Below are 23413 nucleotides of genomic sequence, written 5' to 3'. Positions count from 1 at the left end.
CCTTTTATGAGGCGTTCCTGCAACGGAACGCCCACCCTGGGCCTGAATGCCCACATGTATCCTAAAGCAGGTTTCATGTGGCACAGGGCTTTACACGTGACGTATCTCCCTAGATGCGTAACGCTGTAAATAAGGCGCATGGTTTACGCCGCCGCTGCATCACAGAAGTGACACAACAGCGGCGTAAATGTGGTGCATGGGGCTTGTAAATCTGCCTCCCGTTTGAACCCTACTTCTCGTTTACGCGATTACACTGAGAGTTGTGATGACTCCGGTAACCACGACGATCGTGCCATTTTTAGGGATTGCAAAACACATACATACACACATTGTACAGCATTTTAGGCTCTACGGGTTTATTACTGCACTGCTAAAACTCATATTTTTGTAGGGAGTTTGCATAAAAACAATCATTTAAGCCGATTTTCAGTTTTTGCAGCGACTCCAGGAGTCACGATTTATCAGAAGCCACGATCACCACAAATGCATTGCAGAATGACAAAACAAATGCAGACATTCAAAAGCCACCATCAAATTCAAAAATTATAACTGCAAAATGAACTATAATGAAATTACTCAACACATTACTATCTAAATAACTGTATAATAGAATGTACAATTCCCTTTATATCTCTATAACATAGTGCATAATATTTTAAGTGTAATCTATGACTGCATGCATCACTGTATCACTAAGTCTCTCATTGACTGTATACGTGTTTGAGGGGATCTGTGAGATGATGCATCAGTCTATCAATACTTCTCCACCTCGGATCTTTCCTTGCTTCATTTTTCCCTATGTAAGCACTTAAGACCCACTAGCTCAAATATTCTCTTTGGTGCTAATCAGCAAATGACCCCCCAAAGGACATGCTACTATCATATAGGGCAGATGCACCATTCCTGGCTTGCATTGTTTTTCTTTCTAGACTGACTCCGTCTGTATCCCTCCACTATTCCCTCTTATCTTGCTCCTTCGGTCCTACCCAACTCCTCTTTCGCTTGTTTTCATCACTAGCTCCTGAAGTACCTGCTGTCTAGTATCACACAGTGTCATACCATCGTGCTTACTCCCTCCCTTACTTCTTATTTCTGTTGATTTCTCAAGGAAGTCTTCCAATGCTCTCCACCACTTATTTTGGAGTTTCTGTAATTCACTTTAATGCTTGTCTTATTCTCTGCACCTTCCCCATAGACTCCAACTCTCTGAACCTCATTATCTTCCCCAGCATCGCTATTCTTTTTGTCACACATTTATCTTCATACTCAAAGTCATTGTCCCTGACTTGCACATGTGGAGATCCCATCCACCTAGGCCTTTTTTTCCCTGTGTCCGTTCTCCCATAGTTCTGCCCCATGGACAATTGCCTCTTCGATCCTCTGTGCCTGCACTCAGCTCTCTCCCACTTTCCCCTCTGAACCTCTCACTCCTTTGTTCATCACCACCCACCAATGCTATCTTCAATCTTTCCCCCTTGCTTGCCACTCCTGAAGCTAGTCACTATCTCTTTTCCTCGTCAGTGCTCTCGTCCTCTGAAAAGATTCCCCTGAGCATCCTGGAGGGGGGTTGGTGTTAGGCAAACAACCTACTTCTAGAATGTGTTGTCCTCCAAGTGTTAATCACTGCACACGTGTCTCTGAGATGTTGTTTCCGTCCCGCATATGAGCTTTTAAAAATGTAGCAATCTGTACTCTGGCCGTTATAGGAATTGTTCTATGACCATCGCCATTCCCAATCAAAACCACAACCAGCCTCTCTCACCACAAAGAGGGCATCATGTGTAAATGAGTTACTGGGAGTGGGAATGAGGGAGAAACAACAGAAGAAAGTTATAGGAGGAGAGGAGAGGTGAGGTGAGTAAACAAAAGGAAGAGGTAGGAGTCTGAAAAGAGGAGAGGGGGACAGTAGGAAAAAAGAGTGGGACACAGGAGAGATACAATTTGAGTGGGAAAGACAAAGTGAGAGAAGGAGAACATGCATGTGAATTAGATAGAGACAATGGGAGGAAGATGATGGTGAAAGGAGGAGAGAGCCAAAAGAAAACGGATTCTGAGGTTGTTCAGGAGCAAAAAAGGGGTGAGAGAAAAGGTGGAGGTAATACGAGATAGGAAAGAGGAGCATTTTCAGAGAAAGGCAGAGATTAGAGCTAAAGTAGAGGTGAAAGAGAGCAGTAGGGAGTGAGGTAGGAAGGAGTTAAAAAGTGTGTAGAATTTGATGACATCCGAGGGAGAAGATGGAGAATCTGCATATCCTGGCCTCTGCCTTGATTCTGGAATATAGTGATCGAAGAGGTTGGTGTAAAGTGCAGATTAGCTGCTGTGTTTATGTATTTTATCTGCCATGAAGCAGCAGTTTTTAGATCGATATCAGATCTGTTTGTTAAAATTATCAATTCCTTTGAGACTAAGGGCCCTGTGTAGGTCACCAAATACCGGTCGGTAACGGCCGAATTCGGCCGTTACCGACCGGTATTTGGTGATTGAGATGTAGGGGGTTATATTTTACAGAATCTGTAAATTTACCGATTAGGTAAATTTACCGATTCTGTAAAATACCGAATCGGTAATTTTACCGATTTGGAAAATTCCTGATGTAGGTAGCACTGTTTCCAGTGCTACAGGCCTTTCAGATTCGGTATTTTACCACCCAATCCAATTGGGTTGTAAAATACCAAATCCAGGTGTTCATGCACATGTGTGCATGCACACCTATGCCATGTGACAGACAGACATGCCCTTAAGGCATGTCTGTGTGCCACATGGCACACATGCCTGTATTTGGGGTGCTAGAGGGTGTCAAATTGACACCCCCTGCACCCTTGCAGGATTCGGTATTTACCGATTTGGTAAATACTGATTCAGTAATGCCCATTGATTCCTATGGGCTTCAATGCCCATTGGAATCAATGGGCATTGTTGTTGTGTTGTGTTGTTGTTGAGCTTTGAAGTGGGGGTGACTTCAAAGAAGTGCCTTTGAAGTGCACAGAAGTCCTTTGTTCCCAGCCCTGGCTCCAGACTATCTGTGGGGGGTAGTCAGTCATTTGTGTGGGGGCAGGCACGGCCTATTCAGGTGTAGATTTCAGCTCCTTCCGCCCTTCCTGCGCAGAATGAGCAATCAGGATGCAGATGGGCGTTCAGGTACACCTACCCTCTCTTTGTGTGTGGCTGTCTAGAGGTAATGCACAAAGTCAAGCTGTTGCTCACCCCAGATGTGTATTGGAGATACCTGTTGGCACCAGAGCTTTAAGTGAGGAGATATGTCCACTTTCTAAAGGTTTAACAACAAGGGGTGGTGATGGACAGAGTGTCTGAATTAAGCAGAATACTCTCACCCAGTCAAGAGATCAGGGCTAGATCCAACACCGTTTTTTAGCTCACTGCACCATCCCAGCTCAGAACCTGGCTATATGCAAATTAGTCTGTTCCTGTCCCAGTGCATGATGGGAACAGGGCAAACCAAACTACCTAGCCAATTCTTACACTGGGAAGGAAACAAGCTTCCGGGGACCGGTTTCTGGCATTTCAGCCGTTGTCGGCCCGGCTTGCTTGAATCCTGATGGTGCAATGAGCAAGGGACTCACATCTGAGTATACCCTTCCACGCTTATGGTGGACAAAATATTTAACAACAAGGGGTGGTGATGGACAGAGTGTCTGAATTAAGCAGAATACTCTCACCCAGTCAAGAGATCAGGGCTAGATCCAACACCGTTTTTTAGCTCACTGCACCATCCCAGCTCAGAACCTGGCTATATGCAAATTAGTCTGTTCCTGCCCCAGTGCATGATGGGAACAGGGCAAACCAAACTACCAAGCCAATTCTTACACTGGGAAGGAAACAAGCTTCCGGGGACCGGTTTCTGGCATTTCAGCCGTCGTCGGCCCGGCTTGCTTGAATCCTGATGGTGCAATGAGCAAGGGACTCACATCTGAGTATACCCTTCCACGCTTATGGTGGACAAAATATTTAACAACAAGGGGTGGTGATGGACAGAGTGTCTGAATTAAGCAGAATACTCTCACCCAGTCAAGAGATCAGGGCTAGATCCAACACCGTTTTTTAGCTCACTGCACCATCCCAGCTCAGAACCTGGCTATATGCAAATTAGTCTGTTCCTGTCCCAGTGTATGATGGGAACAGGGCAAACCAAACTACCAAGCCAATTCTTACACTGGGAAGGAAACAAGCTTCCGGGGACCGGTTTCTGGCATTTCAGCCGTCGTCGGCCCGGCTTGCTTGAATCCTGATGGTGCAATGAGCAAGGGACTCACATCTGAGTATACCCTTCCACGCTTATGGTGGACAAAATATTTAACAACAAGGGGTGGTGATGGACAGAGTGTCTGAATTAAGCAGAATACTCTCACCCAGTCAAGAGATCAGGGCTAGATCCAACACTGTTTTTTAGCTCACTGCACCATCCCAGCGCATATAGCCAGGTTCTGAGCTGGGATGGTGCAGTGAGATAAATAACGGTGATGGATCAAGCCCTGATCTTTGGACTGGGTAAGAGTGGTCTGCTTAATTCAGACACTCTGTTCATCACCACCCCCTTTTCTGAATCGTTTTTGGCCACTATAGGTGTGGCAGGGTATACTCAGACATGAGTCCCTTTCTCACTGCTCCATCAGGATTCAAGCAAGCCGGGCCGAAGACGGCTGAAATGCCAGAAACCGGTCCCCGGTAGCTTGTCTCCTTTCTGGTGAAGAAATTGGCTTGGTAGTTTAGTCTGCCCTGTTCCCATGATGCACTGGGCCAGGGACAGACTGATTTGCATATAGCCAGGTTCTGAGCTGGGATGGTGCAGTGAGATAAATAACGGTGATGGATCAAGCCCTGATCTTTGGACTGGGTAAGAGTGGTCTGCTTAATTCAGACACTCTGTTCATCACCACCCCCTTTTCTGAATCGTTTTTGGCCACTATAGGTGTGGCAGGGTATACTCAGACATGAGTCCCTTTCTCACTGCTCCATCAGGATTCAAGCAAGCCGGGCCGAAGACGGCTAAAATGCCTGAAACCGGTCCCCAAGCTTGTCTCCTTTCTGGTGAAGAATTGGCTTGGTAGTTTAGTCTGCCCTGTTCCCATGATGCAATTGGCCAGGGACAGACTGATTTGCATATAGCCAGGTTCTGAGCTGGGATGGTGCAGTGAGATAAATAACGGTGATGGATCCAGCCCTGATCTTTGGACTTGGTAAGAGTGGTCTGCTTAATTCAGACACTCTGTTCATCACCACCCCCTTTTCTGAATCACTTTCTAAAGGTTGCAGTTCTAAAACAGTAATTTATCATTACCATTTCAACGATATAAAACATTACAAAGCTCTCCTTTCCAATCGGGAATCACAGCTTGAAAGTGTATTAAGGAATTCCCAATGTTAACCCATGAAAGGAATAGGCCTCACAGTAGTCAAAAACGAAAGTAGGTGTTTTTCCCGACCAGGACATGAAAAACTTAAAAGTACATGTTCTACCTTTTACTTACACAGCACCTTGCAATGTGGGCTACCCAGGGCCTACCTTAGGGGTCACCTATGTGTAATAAAAGGGAAATGTACAGCTTGGCAAAGGGTATTAAATGTCAAGTCGAAGTGGGAGTAAAACTGCACACACAGGCTCTGCAGTGGCAGGCCTGAGACATCTTACAAGGCTACTTGTGTGGGTGGCACAATCAGTGCAGCAGGCCCACTACTCGCATTTAAGTTATAGGCCCTGCACACAGGTAGTGCACTCTACTAGGGATTTATAGATAATCTAAATATCCCAATTGTGTATATACCAAATGTATCCATGTTTAGGGGAGAAGTACATGTACTTTAGAACTAGTCAGCAGAACTAGTCAGCAGTTGTTAAGTGCTCAGAGTGTTAGGGCCAACAAAAGGAATCAGCAAAAACAGGAGGTAAGCAGTCAAAAGGTGTGGGGGAAGATCTCCCTAAGGCAGACAGGTCTAACACTTGCTTCCCTCAGCTGAAAGTGGGGAGATCTACCCAACCTTGAGGGAGTTCTCATCACTAAGGCAATAAGAAATAGGCCATCAGCATTGGCGTGTTCTACACTTGGTCTGTGTTCCACCCTGAAGTCTTTACCCTGTAGGGAAATTGACCACCTGCCTTGCTTGGCCTTTCAGATAATACAGAATCTCCCACACGGTGACCCAAACACTACGAAGCAAAACGTAAAACACAACAACACCTAAAAAAGGGGTTTTATTTGACAAAATGCAAAGAAACTCTTTTTAGAATAAGGCTTGGGGTATTATTGTACATAATGCTCTCTAACAGAAAGAATTTTCCAGATGCCAAAAAGAACAACATTTAAATACATATATAGAGATATATATGTATATTTATATGCAAGCAGTAATAACACACTTGGTAAATGCAACAGGTAAATGCATGAATAATACCAAGAATAAACAAGCAGCAAATAATATGAGATAACACTCAATAAAATATGCTGGCCGTCCTGAAAGAGATAAGAAAGATATATACACTGAATCACAAAGAATACACCTCAAATGGTCAAAGTCGCTGGCCACACATCACAATGGCAATAATCAAAACTCACACACCTCAAATGACTACAGCCACTGGAACAACGCATCACAATGGCACTAGTCAGAAACAAATCAACTCACCCGATCGTTCATTCAACATCCTTGCCAATTTACGCTGCGGGGGGCCCGTTCACAGCTGTCTTGGACTCTCAACCAGGACTCAGGTTCTGTTTGTCTTACAGAGTTAGGTCTACTCTGTAGGTGAGCTCCCCACTCAGCTGTCAACAAACCCCAACTTTATAGTCTCAAACACCCACATTAGAATGTTCAAGAGTCCTCCTCCCCACGCCAAAGAAATCTTACTGGAACTGGCCAGCTTCCAGGCAAGCTTTTCATGGCAGAAAGGAGTTCCCACGTCCCCTCTACATTCTCGCATGTTCCAGCCTTTATCTTAACGAAGCTCACAAAAGCCTTCTAGGGTAAATTAAACATCCTCTCACAAAAGAATCCTTGATTGTGATTAACCCAAACAACTTGCAAGTGTGGTTGTGCAAGCAGATAAAGCTCAAGCCAGTCAGAATTCAGGATGGCATGAGGCCATGTCAAAGCCAATAGTAAGAACTTAATAATATCACCAATGTACAACACATGCACATTTGTGCACCACTGCCCATAGCATCACATACTTCATCTCTTAATGTACAACACAGTGTACATTTGTGCACCACTGCTCATAACACTGCACTTCGAGACCAAAAAGTGCATTCCACACCGCTCTCTCTCATGATTTCAAAGGCACATCCTGTTCTTGGCAAGGCTGTCCTACTCTGTGACAGCTCTCACTGAAAGACTGCAAGATAACAAGCAAAAAACCTTTAAGAGGAACAAGGCATATACAAGACGTCATACATTCAGGCTAGGTTAAAATAAAACACCAAAGTCAATTAAAATAATGGTAGTCAAAGGTCATCACAGGGTGTCAGACCTCAAAGAGTGCCTCTAGCACTACACCACGTCAACAGTTTTGGATTCTCATCCCTCATTTGCATGAGCCACCAGTGGGGCCTGTGGTCAGGTTGAATCAGGAAGTGAGTCCGAAATAGGTATGGTCTCAACTTCTTCAGTGCCTAGACCACAGCAAAAGCTTCTCTTTCAATAGCACTCCACCATTGTTCCTTGGGAAGTAACGTCCTGGAGATGAAAGCTACAGGTTGGTCTAGGCCCTCTTTGTTAAGATGTGGAACTACGGCCTCTACGCCATGCACTTCGGCATATGTCTGAACAAAAAGTTCCCTGAAAAGTCATGGGCCTTGAGAACAGGGGCTGTTTACATGGCCTGCTTTAGGGAGTCAAATGCTTTGTGGCATTCCTCTGTCCAAATCTAATTTCTGGGCAAATTCTTAGAAGTCAGCTCAGTCAAGGGGGAAAATGGTGCATATCCCTTAACAAAACTCTGACCTAAGTTTAAGTTTCAGGGGGCTCTCAGGCCATGATAGTCTCAATCTTGGCTGGAGGGGCTGACCCTTACCATGGCCTACTAGGTGCCCCAAGTACACCACAGGCCCCTACCCTATCTGGCACTTACTACTACTACTACTACTAGTCAGACCTACCTGTTGCAGAACCTGAAGCACTTCCTGGAGGTGAAAAGGTGGTCTTTCCAGCTGCTACTAAAGATAGCTATTCCATCCAGATAGGCTGCACTGAAGGCCTCCTTTCCAGCTAGTACCAGGCTCACCTACTTCTGGAAGCTGGCAGGGGCATTCCTTAGTCCAAAACGCATCACACTAAACTGATAGTGGCCCATTGGAGTGGAGAAGGCTGGCCTTTACTCTGAGCCTTCTATTAGGGCAACTCTTGGTGACTGAAATGAAGGCCCTGTGATCCACAGGCATAATGCCCTGCCCCAACAGGGCTGGACCTCATGCATACACAGATGGGTAGTCTCAGGGATGAGGGAAAATAGAGAGGGGTACTTCCCCAGTACTTGGTAGCAGTCCCTCTGCTGTTCATGAGTCAGATTGGGGGAAAAGGCTACTCCCTCCACTGATCCAGCTTTCTCCTAGAAAGCCAAGAAGTCAGAGAGAGATCACACTCCTCTTCTTCCTCTCTTCCATCCATCACCAACAGCATGGTCAGCTCAGACCTCTCAAAGTGAGGTTTGAGGCCTTTGATATGAAGCACCCGCACCAGGTAGGCAGCCATGTCCTTAATTTCAACCACCTCATAGGCTCAAGTCTAGCAGTTCTAGAGGGTCCGGGCTCCACAGGTTTCATCACTCACACTTTCTACCCAGGCAGCAATTCTACAGTGGTAGTAATTTTGGTCATACCCTTTCTTAATCACTTCCTGACTAGAATTCAAAGTTGTCTAAAGCCTGTTCCAAGAACTTAGCCATTTAGCACCTCAAGGCCAGCATGTAGCTTGCCAGACACCACTTCCTTGAAGAAACCCACTTGGGTAAAAAAAAAAAAAACACTGGGGCCTTAGCCACTGCAGGTGCTGTCATGGTCCTTAGGGGGATGGACTCTGGGTACCTAGCCTTCCCTGGTTTCTGCTAGAAGGTTTCTGCAGGCGCTCTGAGACCTTTGGTGATTTATGCGCTATACAAGTGTAAATAATAAATAAAATAAAATAATAAGTGGCATGATCCACCTGAACTAGGCGTGGGCGGAATTTGCGTAGTCGCGCTATGCAAAGCTCTGCGAAGTGGTAAAAAATCTCTGTGAGCGCGCAAAAGTTCCTCGAACATGCGGTATTGCTTGTTCCGCCCGTTTGCAATGCTTTTTTCCTGTTCGCAAACACTGTTTGCATGCTCAGTGGGAGATATCTTGCGAACACGCATTTTAAAGCACAAACAAGCACAAAATTCAGCGAAGCCGCGTATCGCTGAATTTTTGGCAATTCCGCAAAATTACCCGAATTCCGCTAGCAGAACTGAATTTATCAACCAGGCCTAACAAGAACCAGGATAAACCTGTCACCTGAAGCAGTCTGGGAATCAATAGATCAACAATGTCGATGCTCACCCTCTCAAAGGGTGTGCAGATGACAGGCAATAGGTTAAGGGGAGCTTTCAGCCTGTGCACTGCCTTCCCACTGGCCTGGCAGCCCACACAAGTCCTACAGAACATATCTGAGAAAGTCTTGCTCCTAGGCCAATAAAAGTGGGGGACAAGTCTTTGAAAGATTGTGTCTTAGCTCAGGTGTACTGCCAAGGTAATTTCATGAGCCAGCTCCAGTTGAAAGGCCTTGTAGCATTGGGGGGACAAACAGGTCCTTGTTGTCCCATGTGCAGGAGCCTTAGGCTCACTGTAAAGGAGGTTGTCCTACCAGTAAATGTGATGACTTCTAGAACATCACTTGCTGCTTGGGCTTCAGCCTGTTGCCTCATGCCCTCATGGGTTGGGCACTCTCCAATGAACTCCTCCTTTGTGGGTCCTCCTTCCACATGCAATCCAGAAGCTCTGGCATGTCACCAGGGGAAGCAATTTTCTCCTCAGTGGGCTCCGGGGCGGCCACTGCAGGTGCCCCATCCAACTTAACTGGGAAATATTCAAGGGCTGGTTTACCACGCCCTCTGCCTTTTCCTTTCTTAGCAGCTGGCTGTCCCATTCTTCCAGGCTTCCAGGCTTCAGCCCATTTTGACTAGGGGTGGGCAGAATTTGCGTAGTCACGCTACGCAAAGTTCCGTGAAATGGTAAAAAATCTCCGTGAACATGCGGAATTGCTTTTTCGCAATGCTTTTTTCTAAGCCTGGGCGTAGTAGGCGTAGTGGGGCTACGCGAAGCTACATGAAGTGGGACAGAAACTACGTCCACCCACGCACTTCGCCTAGCCCCACTACGCGCCATCCGCCTCCCTCCCGCCCTCACAAAACACTACCCGCCCTCCCTTCCGCCCTCCCTAAATACTTAAATAATGTTTTTAAAAAGAATAAACAGCACTTACCTTGTCGGCTGCGTCTCTGGGGCTCCCTCTGGTAACCCCGCCGCCATCTTGGATACTAATGCGCATGCGCGGCCACCCGCGCATGAGCATTTCATAATGTTCCTTTTAAAAACATTATTTAAGTATTAAGGGAGGGCGGGAGGGAGGCGGGTGGCGGGCAACTTCGCTACACCCACGGAGTGGGCGTAGTGTTGCCTGCTACGCCTACTTCGCAAATGGCGAAGTAGGCAAAACTACGTCCACTCCGTGGGCGTAGCGAAGTACTACGCCCAGGCTTACTTTTTTCCTGTTCGCAATCGCTGTTTGCCTGCTCGGGGAGAAACATCTTGCGAACACGCATTTTGAGAACGCGTACAAGCAAAAAATTCAGCAAAGCTGCGGATTGGTGAATTTTGGGCAATTTTGCGATCTCCGCGGAACGCAAATTTCCGCAAATTCCGCGAGTGGAACGGAATTTACCACTCAGGCCTAATTTTGACCAGCCATGGATCAGGTGGTTGCACAAATCCACTTGGGTAACCCTAAAACTCCCAGGTGTGCTCAAGGTCATTACCTAGCAAACAGTCTATAGGCATGGTTGTGGCCTCACTACAACTTTCAGAATATCTGAACCCCCCCACTCAAATGGAACAAGGGCCACTGGATAGTGGCCCTCCCTTTTATCACCCCCCACAACCTGGTGGAATGCATTGGGTAGTATCACCTGCTCTAGGCACACCAACTGACTCCTTACCATAGTCATGCTGGCACCTGTGGCCCTCAGAGCCTCAACAACTTGCCCATTGATGGTTATACCCATTGCCTATTCTTTGCAGTATTTGAGGGGACATGGACTTTAGAAATCATCTCCTGTCATGCAGGGGCACTAGAGTAACCTCACTGAACTCCCCTCTCTTACTGGGATGAACTGCTCCCCAATCACTATACTTACCACCTCTGAGACTTTTCTTCCAGTGGGAGGTCGTGCTCTTTTTGGGCACTTGAGATCCCCCTTGTAGTGCTCATACTCAAAACACTCATTGCACGTGGGAGTTTTTGCCTGCTGACTCGTCTGGGTAGTTCTTCTGGTGGCCATATTGGGAATGAGACCCTTTTCTCCGTGAGTTATTTTGTGGGCCTTAAGCGAACTCCTTCTTTTTCATCTACCCCATCTTTCTTCTGTTGGGAACCCTGACCACCCTTGTGGGTGTCCACCCCCAGGTAGCTCCTTGGGCATTCTGGTGCTGACCGGGCTGTCCGCCTCCTCAGCAATCTTCCTGGGGTCAGAAAGCTTACTATCAACCAGGTGTTCACGCAACTCTGGGAAACAAATATCAAGCAAGTACTCCTTCAAAAAATAAGTTTTACAGCCATGAATAATCCTCAGCCTTGCAGCCCATCAACATGGGGGAGGGTATGAGCAAAATGGCAGCACTATTTGATGCTTCTTAGCAAGCTCTCAGTCAGGCCCATTAATTATCCTCCCTAATTTTAACCAATCCATCTACAAGACTTAATGTTACCTAGCTGATTCTGCGTGTCAATTATTGGCACCATCTGCCACTCAATACAGAGGGCAACCTCCGTACCATAGTCTCCATTGACAACCAGAAGCCACTGCTGCTGAGGCTTGTGACACGCCGACTTCGCTACTGCTATGGGCCTCTTGCTTTGGTGAGAGCGGACCCTGGCTGTCTTGTGGGTGACTCTGGGGGAAAACTTAGGAACGTGCAGCATGGCACTGCACATGTGACTGCATGCATCGCTGCCCAAAGGGCTAAATGAACTATGTGGAGCCCCTGGAAGTGGGCCTTTGCCCTCCGTTTGAACACTACATCAGACAATCAGGCGATGCAAGGTCCTCTGTGGGCCTTAGCACTGGGCCACCCATAACCATATCAAATATGCTGGGGCATACTCAACAGTGTCGGCACCACCAGCACCATTGTGCCAGGGGAGATAACAATGTACCTCTTGCTCTGTCTACCTCATTGGATGGTGCCCTCTTCACAAGCACCCTTCTGCATACCTCGTGGGCACTCCAAAAGCACACTGCTTTTATCCCAAAGAGATGGGGGACATTCATGGGTCTGACCCCCCTCCTGGGAGCCCTGATTTCAGATGGAGACTCAATCTGCCCTGGCACTGAAACACTTGATATCAAGATCGGAGGCTTGCAAAGGGACACAATTCTTCTTTGCTGCTTATGCTGGGGTAGACCGCTCCTCCTGCAGCCTGTTTCCTGGAGGCCTGATTGCTGTCTGACTGCCCAATGCCTGAGAGGCCCTGCTGTGCCCTCTTCTGACCAAGGAAGGGTGCCTCTCCTGTCTGCTCCCTTGCCTGGTGCACCACTACCTGCTCATTGGTTTCCGATATCATCAGCTGCAGTGGGACACCAGGGCCAACTTTCCACCTGAAGAAGTGAGTGTGCTAGCCCGAAAGGGATGACTATGGACCTGAGAGTACATATGCTGCATTTGAAAGGCACCCTCAGCGGAGCTAGCCTGGTACCCTGTCACCACTACCTGCTCATTGGTTTCCGATATCATCAGCTGCAGTGGGACACCAGGGCCAACTTTCCACCTGAAGAAGTGAGTGTGCTAGCCCGAAAGGGATGACTATGGACCTGAGAGTACATATGCTGCATTTGAAAGGCACCCTCAGAGGAGCTAGCCTGGTACCCTGTTTCTTGCCCTCGCAACGCTGATACAGGTTTTGACCATCTATCTTCAATGCCATCTCTGTCTAGTTTCTTAACTGTGCAAAAGTACCTCAATGATGGTGAAACCAAAGAAAGCTAAGCTCCCCTCCGCCCCCCCCCCCCCCCCCCCATGTTGGCAGTGACTCGTCGGCCTACCCTACACCTGCAGAACAAACTCTAAATTCATTGAATCATCTCAAAGTAACCCTCCACACTCACTCCACCCAATTTGGTAAAGTACTGCAGTGCATCCTGGACACCAAAACCTCCCTAGAGGCCCACATTGATATGGTCTCACCTGATGTGAACTTATTGAGGGCCTACTACAGCAAGCAGGCAGACCGAATAGATGATATAGAGTCTGATCTGATAGCAAAGAGACTGACAGTGCAGGAAAAAGTCGAGAAGATGGGAGACGAAGCGGCCTGCCTATACCGCAGGGCAGAGGAAACGAAAGGTCACTCCAGGTGCAACATATGCATCTTTGGTTTCCCTGAGCGATCCAAAGGACCCAGTGTGGAATTATTCTTGGAAGACTGGCTACTGATGGTAGTACTTGCGGATAAAGTGCCTACGTTTTTCTCCATAGAAACGGCACACCGGATGCCTGGCAGACCACCTCTACCAGGTGCCCCACCACATTCTATTACTGCCAGACTTCTTAACTATTGGGACTGCACCCTGCTATTTCAGCAGTTTTGAGTGAAAGGTCCCTGGCATCATGAAAATGCCACTATAACAGAATATCTTGATGTCACCATGGAGGTGCAGCGACTTTGTAACTCTAATTTGAAAGTTAAACACCGCCTTCCTTAAAAAAGAACATCAAATATGCACTACTCATTCCTGTAATTGATAGGGAGACAACCCACATTTTGTCTACCCTGGAGGATGTGTGGAACTTGCTCCATGCTGGGGAATGGTTAGTGCCTAAATCCCAATGAGAAAGGCAAAAACCCCTTAAAACTAAGCCGTCCCGGGATCAGGCAGTGGCGGAACAAGCACGGGTGGTGACTAAGGCCTCACAAACTTCTATGCTCTCTTGTGGATCGACTGCCACTTAGAGTCAGGTTAGGACTCAAGCTGCTCTGTGTCCTTATCGGCTGATATTTTTCAAGGCCCAAAAATTACTCCACGATCTGCAGATAACCTGTGATGCAGGTAGAGAAGATTCCTTCCTTCCTAAGTGAGTGTATTAGTAAGTCCTGAATGCGGACATGCCTGGGCACTCTGAAGGTAGTCTTTACTATCTAGGGGAGATGGATGTTGACTTTCCTGTTATGGACCTGGATTGTGGGATAGGAGAGCACTGGCATTATCACGCTCCTCAGAGAGAGACTAAAGTGAACATGTTTTGCCCGTTACCGTGTTCTTTCATTTTGTCGTTTCTGTTTAGGGGCAATAGGCAGGGAACACGTCTTAACTGGCATGGGGGGAAAACATTGTTATGTTGGTTTTGTGGTTAGGTTTGATTTTTTGAAGCCACTCTACACATGTTGATTCTTAGAGAGAGCATACCACTGGGAGGGGCCGATAAATATGGTGGTCACTAGTTGTTGCACACACCATCACAGGCTTAGGTCCTCCTTCCTGGCACGCACTCTACTATTGAACTACATGGGGACACGCATTGATACTACTACCCCCATTAAAATGTGATAACAAGGAAAATGTGTGGCATGGCGGCTCCTGCTAAATGATATTGAATCCATGTATACCTCAAGTGCCACCACATGCATATTGCTATGCTGCAGGAAATGCACCTCACTGCTACTGAACTTCAAATGGTCTGGGCCAAATGGGGAGGGCAGGTATATGGCACATCCTCCTCTGCATTTGTCTGCGCTGTACTTATATGGATAACACCAGGGGTTCCATACGTGGTAGAGAGCCATTGCACAGAAGAAGGGGTAGACGTGATATTAGAGGGCTGCTTAGATGGGGTATGGCTGACACCCATGGATATTATGAACCAAACTCCAATCAAATGGACTTCTTTGACACTCTCACCCTGTGCTCTTTCACAACCCAATGACACCTGCCCTTTAAGGTGACGACTTTAATTGAGTGCCAGTCATACTCTGAACCCCCCTCCATCCCCTCCCATCAGACCTTGAATACTCATTCTATTCACCGGTCCATGATCTCCATACTAGGCTCAACGTACTACTCTGCACCAATCCCCTGGGTCCGTTGATCGTCTGATCTGAGTTTTCAGCCTGCACCCTTTTGGGTCTTTGGCAGCTGCAGGAAGCCTTGCAGTTGGGCCAACAGTATCCATACCTGGCGCCTCCAAGCTGATGCATTATCGGATCATTCCTTTACTGAAGACGTAGCTACATACCTTACCAAATACTTTTACTTTAACAAGAGGTCTACTACCCTCAGGGCCATTGCAGGGCTACAACATGGGGGGTCCAGTGAACATTGCAAGAAGAGATACTAAAGGTAGAGAGGGAGTTACACCCCTTGGAGAGAGCAGTGGCTGCCTGGGAGAGGGGGTCGAGCATCTCCAGAAGGAGGCAGAGATGAGGTTAGGGTTCATGATTACAAGCCCAGCCTGACTATGCCACATGCAGAGGCCGACCGATTGGGCAGATTAATGGCATGGCGGGCATGGCGGGTCAAGGAAGATCAACAGCACATTCCAATTGGACCCATCAAATGATAAAGTGGCTACATGGCCACTACACAGGCCAACATCAATGATATGTTCAGCGACTACTATTGTGGTCTATACAGAATTGCATTGGTCCCCGTTCCCAGTTTGGTATACGGATTCATGACTGGACTTCCACTGGCACGACTGCCTCCAATCCAGCAAACTGAGTCAGGTGAGCTCATCCAGATGGAGGAACTTAAAGGGGCTGTGGCCTAGATAGCTCATAACAAGTCCCCAGGCTCGGACTGGCTACTGGTTGAATACTGTGCTGTGTTCGCTGCCCAACTTGCCCATCCCCTCCTGGAAGTAATTGGGGAAGCCAGATCACACAGCCAACTTCTGGTATCGCAACGAAAGCCCCTAATAGTTGTCCTTCCTAAGCTGGGATGAGATCATCTTGATGTCCTGTCGTTCCGCACCTCATACGTCATTAACTTATACTGTAAAGTCCTGGTGAAGGGGCTGGCCAACTGACTGCTCCTGATGATAGGCACCTTGGTGTACTGAGCCCAATCTGGTTTTACACTGGGTGTTAAAATTTTGCTCAACATAAAATGACTATTGTGGATCATTCATGACTGCCCCAGAGGCGTACGATAGGGGCAGTGTCCCTTGACACCAAAAAAGCCTTTGATACCCTGAGCTTGGAGTTTTACCAATATCCCTACAACATATAGGTTTTGGCCAGGGGTTCATGGGATGTATCCGAACTCTGTACTCAAACCTGATAGTCAGAGTGAGGATGGGCCAGGTGATATCAGACAGCTTCCCTATACTGAAGGGCACCAGACAGGGACGCACCCTGTTGCCTTTGCTCTTGCAACGAGACTGCGGCCTGCGATTACAGGTGGCCACTTGGGGGATTTCGGAACTACACACTCAACATATGTTGTCCCGCTATGCAGATGATGTGCTTGTCTTCCTGGGAGATGTTGGAGTCTCATTGTTGGAGTTGATGCAACTACAACACGAATTTGGGACCGTGTCCGGCCTCAATGTCAACTGGCTCAAGTCTTGTTTTTTTCCCTTCACTCTGAACATCGAACCACTCAGGGTTGCCTCATCGGAGCACAGCCTCAAATGGTTTTATGACACATTTGAATACTTCAGAGTCCAAACATACCACATCAACAGGGCTCTAAAGGAGGGCAACATGGACTGTCCGGCGTGCTCGGTGTTGGTATCACTTCCTTTCTGGGATTCCATTCCTCTGTCACCAATGTGAAGAGTGGCAATCACCAAGATGCTGGTCCTCCCCAGATTGCTGTATTTTTTTCAGTTCATTGCCAATTGTGCTTCCCAAATGATTCTTTTTTTTAACTCAATGGCGCACAAAAACCATTACTTGAGGGGGGACTGGGGGAACGCAATTTTTAACTTTAGTATGCAGTGGCACAGCTGTAATGGCCGCTGCACTGGTTGGACACGATACCAAGTGCCAAACGGTTGACTGTCCGAGCTCGACTCAGAGACATGGCTATTTACACTTGGCTAATTGACTGCACGAAGAGGGTAGAACATTATGGAGAAGGCCATCACAGAAATCAAAGCTACCACAGCAGAATTTACTAACCACGCACTACCACCTGCCCCTGAATCTTGTCTCCTTGGACTACGGCCTAAAGCCAAGGTAGATAAGCATTTACAATGGTTCACTGACTTTGTGTTTGCTCTCTTTAAGCGGCAAGTAGCAATCACCACTGTGGGCATGTACCTTCACAAATTATCCAGATCTGGGACATTGTGCACTCTTAGAGCCACTTCATAGGCGCAAATCATTTGTCTATGTCATTTCCACCACGTAACTAGCCGCTATGTCTTTGGGTATGCAGACCTGTTACTTCACTAGCAGTATGTATGCTGCCACAAAATTACTGGTGGACTCTACCTGAAGTGCCTTAATGTCCAGCTCTTTGAGGCTCAGCTCATGGGCCAGTTTCTACTCCTCAAGAGCAAGCATCCTCTCTTCTAGAACTTATTCTATCTCCAGCTTCAATCTCTTCTCTGGGAACATGTTCTTAGATGCAACACCCCTCCCTGCTTTTGGGACAACCACTGCTCCAGACTAGATAATGGCTTTCAGGCTCTCGGTGCTCTTTGCAGCTCCAACTTACTGTGAAGCCTTTAGTGAACAGGTCAACCCCCTTACAAAAAACCTTGAGATGATGCATTACAGTGTAGGTCTCCAACTTCACCAGCTCAAAATCCATCTTTGCAGTTGCAGATGCTGCTTCTCTAGGACTAGACATGGTTTTAGCAAAAAATCAAAAAGCAAATTTAGGGAGTTTTGAAAAAATTGTTTGAGTTGGTCTGTGGTAAAGAGTAGTAGTGAACAAAGGTACTATATAGTATTTCACAAACCCACGTTTTATAATCCCAGCTGATCACCAATGTTAGACATTGGGTTTCTAGTTGGCAGAGGTATGCACCCTGTCCAAGTAGGGACCACAATCTTAGTCAGGGTAAGTCAGATACACACAAAAAGATTACCTGTGCCACAGAGCAGTCAGGCTAATCTAAAGAGGCAATGTTTAGAATATTTGTGGAACACAACACATAGTAACACAATGAAAACACCACGAAAAGACTTCACATAGGAGCCACGCAGGCACCTGCAGTGGCCGCCCTGGAGCCCACTGAGGAGAAAATTGCTTCCCCTGGTGACATGCCAGAGCTTCTGGATTGCATGTGGGACTCAGTTGAGCGATGCATCTATGTCAATCCCACAGTGGTGGCGATTTGTCGGTTCTGAAAATGAAGCACCAAAGCCAAGAGGCGTTGCTTACAATACAATGAGCCAGGTTTCTCTGCATAGTCGTGGTGATGCGTTGATGTCTCCACACTGCTGCAGCAGCGATGCACAGTTCCAATATGTTGCGTTCTGAAGGCGATCGCTAGTTTTGAGTGTGATGTTCTAAAGCTACTCCCGCAACAGGGTCAATGAGCCGGTTCGGCTCCAAGCAGACAGGAGATGCATCGATTTCTCTGGTGCAAGTATCTAGGTCCACTTACAGTGAACCCAACATCAGGAGCAGGAGTAGAAACTTTGCTAGCGTTGACTTTCAAGCAACAGCTAGAAAGCCAAGAAGCCCTTGGAGAACACCTTGATGCAAGGCAGAGTCCAGCTCTCCCTCAGTAGGGTCAGAGAGCATCAGGCAGCAGGACAACACAGCACAACAGAAATGCAGGTTGTCCAGATCAGCAGTCCAGCAGAGTGTCAGTCCTTGTAGCAACACAGCAGTCCTTCTGGCAGAGGTTCTTTATAGGTTCAGAAGTATCTGATTTGGAGGAGCCAGAGATCCAGTACATACAGCAGCTGTGCTTTGAAGTGGGGGTGACCTCAAAGATAGGTCTTTGAAGTGCACAGAAGTCCCTTCTTCCTAGCCCTGGTTCCAGACTATATGTGGGGGGTAATCAGCCATTTCTGTGGCGACTAGACACTGCTTATGCTCCTCCCTTCCTTCCTGCCCAGGATGAGCCATTAGGATGCGGATGGACACTCAGGCACACCTACCCTGTCTTCATGTGTAGCTGTCTAAAGGTAATGTAAAAAATTCCAGCCGTCACCCACCCCAGACCTGTATTGGAGACAGACTGCAGGCACACAGAGATTTAAGAGCAGACAAATAACCACCTTCTAAAAGTGGCATTTCTAAAACAGAAATGTTAAATTCAACTTTACCGGTAAAGAGGATTTATCATTACCATTCCAAAGATATAAAACATCATAAAGCTACTCCTTTCTAATTAGGAATTACAGCTTAAAAGTGTATTAAAGAATTCTCAATGCTAACCTATGAGAAGAGTAGGCCTCACAGTAGTGAAAAACGAATGTAGGTGTTTTTCCCTACCAGGACATGCAAAACTTCAAAGTACATGTCCTACCTTTTTCTTACACAGGACCCTGCACTACAACTACCTAGGGCCTACCTTAGGGGTGAAGTGTAACAAAAGTGGAGTTTAAGGCTAGGTAAAAGGGTTTAAATGCCAAGTCAAAGTGGGAGTACAATTGAACACACAGGCTCTGCAGTGGCAGGTCTGAGACATGTTTAAAGGGCTATTTGTGTGGGTGGCGCAGACAGAGCTGCAGGCACACTAGTAGCATTTCATTTACAGGACCTGGGCACAAATAGTGGACTCTACTAGGTACTTAAAGATACATTAAATATCCCGATTGTGGATACACCAAATGTAACCATGTTTACTGAGAAGCAAATGCACTTTAGCACTGGTCAGCAGTAGTAAAGTTCTCAGAGTCCTAAGGCTAACAAAAAGAATCAGGAAAATGACGATGTAAGCAGGCAAGACGTTTCGGGGAAGAACACCCTGAGGCTGACTGGTCTTAGGCTTAGGCCTTTGTGTACATGCTTAGATTTTTATGATGCAAGAGAGCAAATAGGACAAGTCAGGATACCAGATATGCATGCAGGCAGGCACTCAGGATAAAAGAACTTTCCTGAATAACATGCATGGGTCTTTCCCAACCGTGCATCCTTCCTAAGAACTTGTCTGGCATGAAAATTACACTAGCTAGGCCCCACTCCAGCTAATGCCAAGGTGCTTGATTCACAAAAGAAAGTTTCAAGTTTTCTTTTATTGGAGTACTACTAAATTTGAAACACATTCTTGAATTTATTTGATTTCAGAAACGATTTCAGACACCCTCCAGAAGCTCTTTGACATCCCCATATTTCAAGGATTAGCAAAATGCATAATTTCTCTTCTTAAAGCATCAGTGCAAGTCTCAGGCAAAAGAAAATGTTTGATCACTCGCACATATTGAAAGATCCACATTGGCTTCCGTTACAGGCCTGGATAAAATTAAAAATTGGAAGCATTGCCTTTAAAGCACTTTAGTTGGGCCATCCTAGCTACCTCTCAGGTGAAAATGTCAGGTGGAACCAGGCAATCCCATAGGAAAACCTCTCCCCTACTAGATCCTCCAAAATCCAATTTTTTTTTAGCTCACTCAAAGAAAGCCTTTCTCCAATACAACTCCCACATTTTTGCCCTCCTCACCCAACAAGTCAAGAATGGCTCCCACATCCTTGCTTCGGGCAACAACTTAAGACTTTATTAATTCAAAAAGTACTTCCTGTCAACTACTTAACAGTAGCAGTGGGTGATAAATACTGGTCCACCAGCAGAGTTTGCGGAGTCTTGACCAGTCCGTGTTATGCTTGTAATGTGGACTTCTGGTCAAATTTCGTCATTCATTGCATGGTGGATTTTTTCTGTCGCGCAGGTCGCCCACATTAAGTTGGCGAGTGGAAGCGAGAATCGGCAACCCCTAGCGCGATTTTCTTGAGCTAGCAGGGCACCTGGCGATGTTTTCTCAAAGTGGGCGGTTGTGACTGTTCACGGTGAGAAAGCCACAGCTGGAGTAGAAATTCAACTCCAGCTGTAGCAAAGTAATCTTGACCAGCAGCACCCTCTTACGTGCCGTAGGTGCCATTTGTGCTGATCTTTCAGAATGAGCTCATGGCACTACAAATCAGTGCAATCAGCGCCACCTGCTGATTTCCATCCGTTTGCAGAATTCCACTGAATCTCGCAAAGATTTCATGTAACTATGTGGAATTCCGGGGGGTGAAACTCCATGTGTTCTGCCCATCCCTACTTAACAGATCTATATACTTCTCTTAACTTTATCCCCCTTTTCTCAGTAGAGACATCAATCCTCCCTCTTAAATGCTCCTCTCATTGCTAATATTCACTTCCTTCCCATTTCCCCTGCTCCCTCCTGTCCTAATGTTTATTGTATCAATGAATTCTTATATCACTTGTACTTGTATTTTGTTCTATCACTTTGTAAATGTAGTTACATTGTAAAGCATGTTAAAAGCACTTGGTGAAGCATCACTATAGAAAACATAGTAAATAAATAAATGTGCATTGGTTAGCTTTATTTTTTTGATTTTCCAAAAGGAAAACATTTTCTACATGGAGGATACTGATTCTTTACATCCCAAAAATATTTGTGAGTGTTCTGTTGCCTTGGCTCCCTGAAAAGAAAGGTGTAGGAGAGTAGTGTCTACTTCCTATGGTCACCCCCACTTTTGCTGTGATTTTCTGTTTTTTCGACTTTAGTGTGGCTGTGGGCCTGCCAATGAGACACACAGCCCAGCTGTTCTCTCTCTAAATTGATACCATGTACTTTAGGTACATACCAGATTGGGTATTGGGTCACCTTTGTGAGCCCCTGTATAGTGTACCATAGGTACCCAGGGCATAGGTGCATCCAAGGCCTACCAGGGACTGCAGAATCTATTATGCCACCCCTGGCTGGCCCTCGAAACTGACACCACAGGCTGATCACTCAGCTTGGGTAAGATGGTGTAATCACCCCTTACTTAGATATAATATACCTATATCTACCATATATGTAGACACATATGCACCTATAAGTCACTCCTATGGTAGGCCTCGACCATCCTAGAGGCAGAGTGCTTGGTTTTATGTGAGAGGGTGCCCTAGCATGAGCTGAGCCCCTCTGCAGCTTTCGGAACCATCTCCTTATAGCTGTTCTATGACATAGTCATACCATATACTCTTAAGTGCATTATAATCCTCGCTGTTAATGCTAACTTTGGTTTGGCTTTATCAAAACATGTCGTGTAAGGTGTCAAACACTTTGGAATACTACCCTGCCCCAATTCTGGCGGCGGGGGTAGCATTCCACCCTTCTAGAGGGAAAAGACATGTATGCTACTGCTTTACCCGGTTAAAGTTCAACAAAGCCCCAGCATCACAAAATGGATGCTGCTGCCACAGGCACAAGTCTGACCTCCTACTGCTGGACGAAACTCCGGCAGGGGAGGCCTGGACAATATGTTTCATGTCCAGGGAGATGCCAGCACCTCCCCAGACAGGCTGATGTGTATTGGGACAGGGAGGGCTGCATCAGCAGATGCTTTTTTAGACACTGCCTAGGGCACACAAGGTGCTCCATGTATATACCGGTTCAAACCAGTTGCTAGGGCACTCCAGTCCCAGCTCTGGCACGAAACTGAACAAAGGGAAAGGGGTGTAACCACCCCCTTCTCAGGTCCACTCAAAGGAGGGACCTAGGCAGGTAATCCAGCCACTTAGCTTAGTATCAGTATAGGAGCTGTGTCCCCAGGACTTTAGATTATCCTGGAAAGAAACTTTGATACAGAACTCTTGGACCTTCAACATTCTATTCTGACTAAAGGACGGAAGACATCTCCCTTGTGGTCAAGAAGCGACCACCCTGTGCAAACAGGCACCACCAGTAACTTGCTGGTCCGCCGGAACCCGAAGACTCAGCGACACAGGAATTGGACTCTTAGACTTCTCTAACTCCGACCCACATCCGCAGGAAAGCTGAGACCCTGCTGCAGACACACGAGATGTGGGACCGGACACCCTGGACATCCTGCATTTTGCTAAGTGCTCGTCTACCGAGGTACCCTTGCAGTTGTGCATTGGGGTACAAGAAGCCCCAGACCCGAGCACCATTTGCACCGAAGCTCAGCCCTTCACACTCCACGAGTGCTGTGTGGGGCCCGCTCTTGCATTTCAGCTTGTTGCATCTTCCCGGTTCCTTGCCGGTTGGCTAGTGAGCCCCCCGAAGACTTTTGAACTAAACTGCTTTTCTG

At 46.9% G+C, this 23413-nt stretch overlaps 1 protein-coding gene across 1 annotated transcript in view; it reads left to right on the top strand.

Annotated features, from left to right (window-relative positions):
• LOC147733302 (receptor-type tyrosine-protein phosphatase eta-like) overlaps window positions 1-23413 on the top strand; it is a 526406-nt gene that overhangs the window by 453773 nt on the left and 49220 nt on the right. The window lies entirely within an intron of this gene.

The sequence above is a fragment of the Lissotriton vulgaris genome, chromosome 2_1 (genome assembly GCF_964263255.1).
Source record: "Lissotriton vulgaris chromosome 2_1, aLisVul1.2, whole genome shotgun sequence".
Taxonomy (NCBI): domain Eukaryota; kingdom Metazoa; phylum Chordata; class Amphibia; order Caudata; family Salamandridae; genus Lissotriton; species Lissotriton vulgaris.
The sequence above is the reverse complement of the archived record's forward strand: the minus strand, read 5'-3'. Positions and strand labels throughout refer to the sequence as shown.